Below are 8,687 nucleotides of genomic sequence, written 5' to 3' on the forward strand. Positions count from 1 at the left end.
AACTTTTTATTCTTCTAACAACTCCACAATGTGGGTAATATTTATATCCCCATTTTATAGATGAGGGAACTAAGTAAAAAAAAAAAAAAAAGAACCCAAATCACCCAGATAATTACTGCAGAAGGCTTTAAACCCAGCCAGTCTGACTCCAGGGACCACACACTAAGCCATCATAGAGTATTCTTCCCACTTTGATTTTCTAGGGCCTAACACAATGACTGGCCCATACTGAACACTGAAATACTTGTTAAAGGGTTGAAGGATCCCTAGCTTTTGTGGGCTCATAGAGACAAACTAAGAAGGATCTAGGGATCTGAAAAAGAACACAGATCCTGGTGGAATTCATTGGCTCAGGGGTCTGAATGGTACTTGGGAGAGCTATTAGGCCTCCCTGGTATAGATTTCCAGGTTGTGTCAGCAGGATACTGCTCCCATCAGATGCATAAGCCAACAGATACAGGCTTATCCATGACCCTGAAGGTCCAAGTCAGCTGGGCAGTCTTCCCCAAAATTGGATGTAGCAGAGCACAGTGTGCCCTCCTCTGAACTACAACCACTCTAATCACTGCTCTTACACCAACACTGACTTATATATCACCTGGTTCTTCATATATAATCACACCGGTTTATTATATATCACATTCCCCCTGTGGGCTGAAAATACTTAAGGTCAAGGCATTTGTATCATTCATCTTGGATTCCCAACACCAAATATAATATTCAGTCACCAATATACAGCATTAAAGCAGCCTGTGTTTTTCATTGCAGGGGAGGGAGGGAGTTACATGTTAGTCAACTTTCTGCAGAGGAAGTAAAAATCACTTTGTTTAAAAGCTTTATTGTTCCATGGAGGATTTTTAGTAATAATTTAACCAAATTTGGCTATAATTTGATAAGTTCCTATACCTTATACTGCATTATATTTGAAATTATAAGCAATAACCTCTTGTATTCTTCTGCTGGGATATCTTATAATTTATTTGGTTCTATATACTGACTTTTCACCTCTTAAATGTTCTCATTAGCACAAATTTAAAAAAACACAAATAACCCTATCCTAAGGGCATTGCACTTTTTTAAGGCTTCTATTAACATGTAGCCTAATACAAAATGTTGCCTACCAGAAGCCCAGGGAACATCGCAGCCTTGCACAGCAGGCTGGATATTTGCCTTGGTGCAGTCCCCAGAATAGTGGCTGTGAGGCAGGACAGTCAGAAGTTAGGAAAATTCCTTGGCCAACTAGAATAGGGAAACTGAAACAGCTGAACAAACTGGCTGAGCAATTTCCAGCCAGATACAGGTCACCTCCCTAGAGATAACATCTAGGCCTCAGTTGTATTTCAGCTCCAGGCCCAGAAAAGCAGCAAAACCAGGTGGGCTACGCCAGGACCACTGGCAATGACGAATCCCCCCTGCCCTGGTGCTCACCAATCAGTAGAGACCACGACCCTAAAAGGGTACACCAGAAAAGGGATGCATATTCTGCTGAAAACCTCCCCTGAGACCTCCCCTAAGATTCCCGCCAGCAAGAGAGAGCTAAACAAAGGACCCAGTGTGTGTTTCCCCAGCCAGAAGAATGCCTATGCCTTCTCCTTCCCCCTCATCTTCCCCCACAGGCAGGCATCTCCTAACTCTAAGGGTCCCCATGAGACTCGCAACCAGGGGAACAATGGGCAGTGATAGCTCATGCTGGGCTAATCCCCTGAACCTGTCTCCAAGGCCCCCTTTTCTCTGACTTCCCGGTGAGCTAAAGCAGCCCACCTTGGCTCACTTCTTTCCTACGGCATTTCTAGAGAGCCAAGCAGAGCACCACCTAGGTCTCTCCTGTTGCTTCTTCTATCCTAGGCCCTTCCTTGGGTCCCAGATTTTTAAAAAAATACTCTCAAAGTCACCTGGCCTCCTGTTATGAAATCTTTCCTGCATGAAGTCAAGAAACCATACTGGCCAGCCCTATGCAGACCTGCTCAGGGCCAGCTCCCCTGTCCTATAACAGCTGCAGGTGGTGAATTCTGGTGAATGAGCCAAACAGCTAGGTTTATCTTCAGGCTACTGTTGCATAAGTGAGATAGTAACACAAAACTGACTGTGGGGTCCCAGAATACTTCCTGGTGCTAATGTCCACTGTCAACCACACTCCAAGGACAGATGACTACTTCTACACAATGCTCTGCAAACGATGTCAAGTGTAGTCCTGAAAACACACACGACTCCTGAAGTGTGGGCAATGCATAACTAGTCCAGCTTTAGTAGTTCAACTAAGATTAAATATTTGTATGAACTCCTAAAGGTCCATCTCTATACTGAGGGGTTACTGGTAAAAGTTTAACCAACAGTCAGTCACCAAATGATCATTCTTGAATACAGAGTATCTCATTACAGATATCAATAACAGCCAGATGAGGAGCCATAGAAGGCTTCTGGCCACGGGAAAGATGTGACCAATACCCAGATTTAAGAAAATTAATGGCGGGGGGAGGGGTGGTTAAGTGGATAGCAGTACTGCTGGGGAGAAAAGTGGGGCTGAAATCTGACAAAGGAGCCATCAGGAAAGGAAGGGGAAGCCATAGTACTAGAGGCAGATTGGATGGCAAAGGGGAAGCCATAGTACTGGAGGCAGATTGGAGGGCAAGTAGATAACAGAGCAGATTTAAAATAATCTTTGAAGCAGAAGGAAAGCAAGGTTGTTAATACCGCCAAGGAATGTCAGGAGAAAAGGCTTGGTTGCATCAGAAGTTGCAATTTGGTGCCCTTACTACATTGACATTTCTTAAGCAGGTCTTGAAAATAGCAGAGCAGTACAGATGACCTAGAGAAGCCCAGAGACTGAATGAGACCATTAAAGAACAGAGGTGGCAGGAATTAAGAGGTTGCAGGAGAAAAAGAAGAAAAATGGGCTAGCCAGAGGACGAAACTTTGAGATTTAGTGAAGTGCGAAAATCAGGCGATCTCATGTAATCCAGACCCAAAAGAGGGCTTAAAAAAGAAGCAAATGCCACTGAAAAAAATTAACAATAAGGGCTAGAAACAGGCTGTTAGGTAACAGAGTACTGATCCAGTTGGGAACAGAAGGTAGCCTAGAAATAAGTGGGGAGGAGGATAAAGAAACGGAGACAGCAAAGGAAGTACTAGTACATAACGTAGTTTAAGTAAGAAAGCTGTTGGGTGGTAGCTCCAGAGAATATCAAAGTTTAAACTCGTTTGAAAAGAAGAGAAAGGGAGGAGGAAGTAAAAAGAGGTCAACTGAGCTCACATCAGATACTCCTGTTGGATATAAAAAGTATATCAGCATAAATTAAAGTCTATTTCAAGAGGGACAGGGTGGGGTTGAGAAACAAGAGCACAGTAGAAAAGACGTGTAAAAAATGCAATGAAGAATCAACCAGAAATAGGCAAGAAGGTTGCCAAAAAGTACAGAGGGCCCAGATGATGTGTTAGTTGAGGGGCAATCTGTATCATTCATTGCCTGGCACCAGCAAAACCTATCCTCAGGACCAACGATGGAGTTTACCCATGTTTGGGAATGCCCAGTCGTTCAAAACTGGTTGCATTCAGGAAAACCTGGGCACCTGTTGAAAATACAGCTTCTCTCACCCTACTCCTGCAGATTCTGACTCCTATTTAGGGTGTGGCTGGGGATTTTTAATGAGCACTCCAAGTAATTCTGATGCAGCCAGTAAGATGGCATTTGGAAACCAAGCGCATCATCAGAAGGATCTGATATACTTTTTAAAAATACAGATTACCAGCTCCTGTCCTAGCCTAGTGAATCTCACTATGCTCACATCAACAAAATGAAACACATCTTGTTTGAGTCTTTTTTCAATCAACTTTCCAGCAAAGGCATGTTAAATTTTTTTTTCAGTACAAACTACAACAGAATTGAACCAAATATTTTGAAAGTCCAGAGGTAGTGGCCTTGGACAGATACTTAATGAATGGCTATTCATTAAAAGACAACTGACTACTCTACTCTTTAAACTGCTCTTGGAAGGAAATTCAAGTAAAAAAAAAATACTCTTCCTGGTTCCTGTTCCTCTAAAGGACTTTCCAATCTCAAAGTCCATCTTTAAGCAGCTTCTAACAAACATTAACAGATTGACGTACATCATTTTATTATAAATCTTTAAACAAATTACTTGTGTAGATCACTGTTTTAAATACAAGACATATTCATTCATGTCACAAATATTATTAGCCTTAACATATATGTAAACATATAGGGTACATTGTCATTGCATAGCACTTTGCTTTTCAAAGCTCTGGGACATCTTAAAAACTAGTTGCAAGTATGTGAGAAGGGAAGCCAGAGAGACGTGGTTCAAATCCTGCTTCTGGAACTTAGGCTAGTTGTACAATATCACAAAATTAAGATTTTCTGAAACTTGATTTCTTTCTTCTGTAAATGGTAATAATACTACCTGTCTTGCTGGGTTGTCATAAAAATAAGAATTGTAAGTAAAACACATATAGTTCTGATTCAGGACCAGCATTTACTGTAATAAACAGTACTATTTTCCCTGTTACCCAGATTTCCATCGCAACCCCCTCTCAACAAAGGTGAAATTAGTCCTCTAGAAGTACTCATGATACTGGACTTCATGTCGGAAACCCGAGCATTCCAGCCATGGTGAGAACGTTAAAAAGAAACTCTTACTTATGGAAAGCTTGCATGTCATGATAATGTGGAGTCTTTTGTCACACATCACCCAGATGCTCAATAAATAACAAAAGATATACTTTTAAGTGTACTGCTGAGATAAGAAGATAATGAAGGTTCCCAAGGATAAGAGGAAAAAAGAAAAAGAACGACAAATCTAAACGCTAGCAGCAAACTAATTTGTAGGCCCACGCTGCCGTGGAAGCAATACCATTCCCTCCAGAAACCTGAGGGTCTTGTAAGGGAAAGGGACACTTGATCTTGAGCCTCTGAATGGGAAAGGGCTGAACATGAGAAACAACCTCAATGTTCCACGCTTGAAAGAGCTACACCTTTGTTAAAAGGGCGAGGTAGGAAAAATCTGCCTTCCATCAAAGCAAACTAACGAGTAAATCTGCAGACCTACACCAAGCCTAGATTAATTAATGAAGATAATGACACTGATCTCCCCTGAGCAAGCCTAAATTCAGAAATGCCTGGTTAATAGAAGTAGTCTTTGGAAGTAGAAACAAACAAGTATTTTCTATAGAAAGGTATCTTCCATACACATCCTTCAGGATTCCCATAAAATTAAGGAAACACGCTACCTTGAATAATAGCAGGAAACATACACGTTCAGTAGATAAGATTTTCCTCTACCCCCAAAGCTTTCAGATATTCATACTATGGAAAGGGGGAAGGAACAGAAAAGTTGAACCAAATAAAACACAAAATAAGAAAAGTTCAATCAGACACCACACACACACACATACAAAATGTCCTTTTAAATTTTTTTTCATAATGGAATTATGTGCAATAATGCCAGGTGTACTTGAATTTGAGTCCTGGATAACTAAACACCAGTTTATGATTCTAAGCAAGTTAGTAAAACTTCTGTGCCTCAATTTCTTCTACTGCAAAATGGGCATAATACTGTCCTACCTACCAATTAAGATTGCTGTGAAATTTCATACACATGTCTTCACGTGTGTATCACATAGCAGAGTTCTTTAATACACAAATCGCACTTAATAAATAGTAGCTATTGTGAACATTAATAGAGTGTCTCCTGTGTGCCAGGGATAGTGCCAGACTCTTTGGGATAGAGATGAATAATGATTCCTTGTTAGGATACTATCTGGCATGCTTGCTTTGTGCCAGACATTTACCTATATAATTGTACTTCATCCTCCCAACAGTCCCATAAAGTACTATTTTCTCCATTGTCCAGATGAGGAAACTAAGAAATGAGTTAAGAGTCTTGGTCCAATTCACACAACTAATAATGAAAGTGGGACTAGAACTTGGGTGCTATATGTCCCCAAAGCCTGTCTTAATTACCTCACCTCTCTCTTTTCCCCATTTGAGAAGATTCACATTCAGCTACATATGGAGAATGCAGTTGGTAGACTTCTTTTTCTTTCCTTTCTTTTTTCTTTTTTTTTTTTTGACCAAAAAGCAGAGAACTCTAAAAATAGTGGGTTTCACAATCATAGAATATAACACAACACCATTAAACTGAATTCTCTGCTCAGTTCTTGACATCTGTTTATGTTCCTTCTTTGAAAGGGAAAGTAATAACAATTTGATTATGAGTATGCAATGAGTCTAAACATTGTGGTTTTCATATGTAAATACTTTTTTAGGTACTATAGATTGGCACTTCTTAGGAATTTAAACCTTGTTTGCTTTTTGATGAGAAGATTCTATTTATATAATGATAGATAGTTGGATGAGATTTAATATTGAGTAGCAGATTTGATTAAAACAAGGAAGCACTTTCTAATTGTTTTACCACACCAAATTGAATAAGGTGTGGTCATTCAATAGTTTAAGACTACCTGTCAAAACACCAGATAATTCTCCAACAGATACTACAGACTATATTATGGTAAAGAGAAACAACTGTACCCAGGAAGGCACAGTAATTACTTTTCAGCCCTAATAATAATAGCAGCAAAAACTTGGAGTTCATGTTTAGAAAAAGAAAAAGAGGGGACAGGAGGTGCTTTGAATTTTCTCTGAATAAAAAATAGAATAGAGCCGAAACCGATTTGGCTCAGTGGATAGAGCGTCGGCCTGCGGACTGAAGGGTCCCAGGTTCGATTCCAGCGAGGGGCATGTACCTTGGTTTCAGGCACATCCCCATTAGATGTGCAGGAGGCAGCTGATCGATGTTTCTCTCCCATTGATGTTTCTAACTCTCTCTCTCCCTTCCTCTCTGTAAAAAATCAATAAAACATATTTTAAAAAAATAGAATAAAGTCCTAGTCAGTTTGGCTCAGTGGATAGAGTGTTGGACCCTCTGAAGGATCTTGGGTTCGATTCCAGTCAGCCCCGATCTCACATCAATGTTTCTCTCTGAGTCTCACTCCCTTTCACTCTCTCTAAAAATCAATGGGAAAATATCCTTGGATAAGGATTAACAACAAATAGAAAAGGAAAAGAAAAAAAAAGAACTCTTTCTTCTATAAGCACAGTACCTTGTAGAAATGTTTATAGGCTGCCACAGCACTACTCACTCCTAGTTCGAGAAGGGCGATATTATCTTTTGCTCAGAATTTGAAACTATGTAGGTGATTTTAAATAAAGTGATATAAAAGGCTTGGATTCCATTACCCTCCAGTTTGAAGACAGCTGATGATTAAGACATTGGGTAGCTCAAACAATTGAAAAATGGATTAATAAATAACTTCAACACAAAGCAATGCAGTTTCACTTTAAAAGGAAGAATGAATCACCTAAATCTGGAAGAGATTTCAGAGATTATTTCCCCAGTGTCTTCATTTTGCCGATGAGGAATCCAGACCTGAAGCACTGTAATTCGGTTACTTGTTTACATTTTTTTTCTCCTATCACTATTCCTGCCCTTAGCTCTTGTGGCTATAAATTCATCATAATTGTAAGCCATCATCATATTTTTCTGCCCTATGACTACTACAGCTTCCGGACAAGGGCTATTTTTAAACCTTCAACGCCTATCACATTCAAATCATCACAACAGCTTTGCAAAACCAGAACAAAATGAGTGAAAGTGAGGTAAAGTATCTGTATTCCTGCAAAAAAAAAGTATTCCTTGTTTAAATAAGCGTTTTGCCTCATAACTTGGTCTACATACGTGACATCTCTGGTTATGGCACAATAAGAGCACAAAATAAGGTCGAGGGGGGTTGTAAAGAAAAGTTCTGCAGATCAAGAAAAATATCTCTAGTGTGTTCTACATAGTTTCACGTTCCCCTTGGGAGAAAGGAATGCCTTTGAAGAGCTCAGGCGATGCGGGCTTGCATAGATCATCTTGCTCATTTCTTCCAATACTAAGGTTCAATGAGAAGTCAGAACTCAACATCCCGCATTGTTGATATCTCCATGTGTCAGCACGAAGACAGCAGTAAGAATTAAGTTTCTTGATAGTAGGAACGTTTTTCCTCATGAGAGGCTTGCATCTACTCACGCTCAGGGTGCGAGTGGAGGGGTTGTTTTCCAAAAGGGAAAACGCGGAGCACTCAGGTTAGCTGGTCCTCGGTCACTCAACAGCGAGGCTGCCAGACCAGGGTGACCATCTGCCTCCCCATCCACTAGTCCTTCACGAGGACGTGCCGAAAGCAAGAATTTAGCGAAGAATCGTAAACGTTGGTATTCAGAAAATGGGCACGATAATCAAACTTTTAAGAGTGGTACATCTACTTCCGGAATTCTCTGAGAATTGACCTCCAAGGCAAGCGCAGCCTAGGCGGGTTCCTGTCCAAGCAAGGTCCCCGGGGGAAAGGGACAAAATCGGGAAGACGAGGGAGGGGGGGGGGCCTGCGCAACCCCAGGAAAACCTCCCCGGCTGGCTCCCCTTGCAGCCGGCAGACTAAGCGCACCGACAGGGCGCGTCCCACACCTGAGCCCACGCCCCCTGCCCATCCCTCCCTCCCGAGGCACTCACCTAGGGTGCCCGCGGGTGACGGGGTCCTGAAGGCGGCCGTCTCGGCCCATTCCGGGTGCAGCGAGGGCCGACTCCAGGGTCTGGGGGTCCCGTGCAGCAGGTAGCCGACATTGGACTTCCGCC

The 8,687-nt window shown here is 41.5% G+C and overlaps 1 protein-coding gene and 1 long non-coding RNA gene across 2 annotated transcripts in view; both read left to right on the forward strand.

Annotated features, from left to right (window-relative positions):
- Nucleotides 1-8,687, forward strand: part of DENND5B (DENN/MADD domain containing 5B) — an 831,092-nt gene that overhangs the window by 92,217 nt on the left and 730,188 nt on the right. The gene's annotated exons all lie outside the window — the stretch shown is intronic.
- LOC107183765 overlaps nt 8,566-8,687 on the forward strand; it is a 1,322-nt gene continuing 1,200 nt past the window's right edge. Inside the window, exon 1 of the long non-coding RNA XR_001514575.1 lies at nt 8,566-8,664. This is a non-coding gene — a long non-coding RNA (uncharacterized LOC107183765). The remainder of the gene's footprint in view (nt 8,665-8,687) is intronic.

This window comes from Myotis davidii, unplaced genomic scaffold, assembly GCF_000327345.1.
Source record: "Myotis davidii unplaced genomic scaffold, ASM32734v1 scaffold902, whole genome shotgun sequence".
Taxonomy (NCBI): domain Eukaryota; kingdom Metazoa; phylum Chordata; class Mammalia; order Chiroptera; family Vespertilionidae; genus Myotis; species Myotis davidii.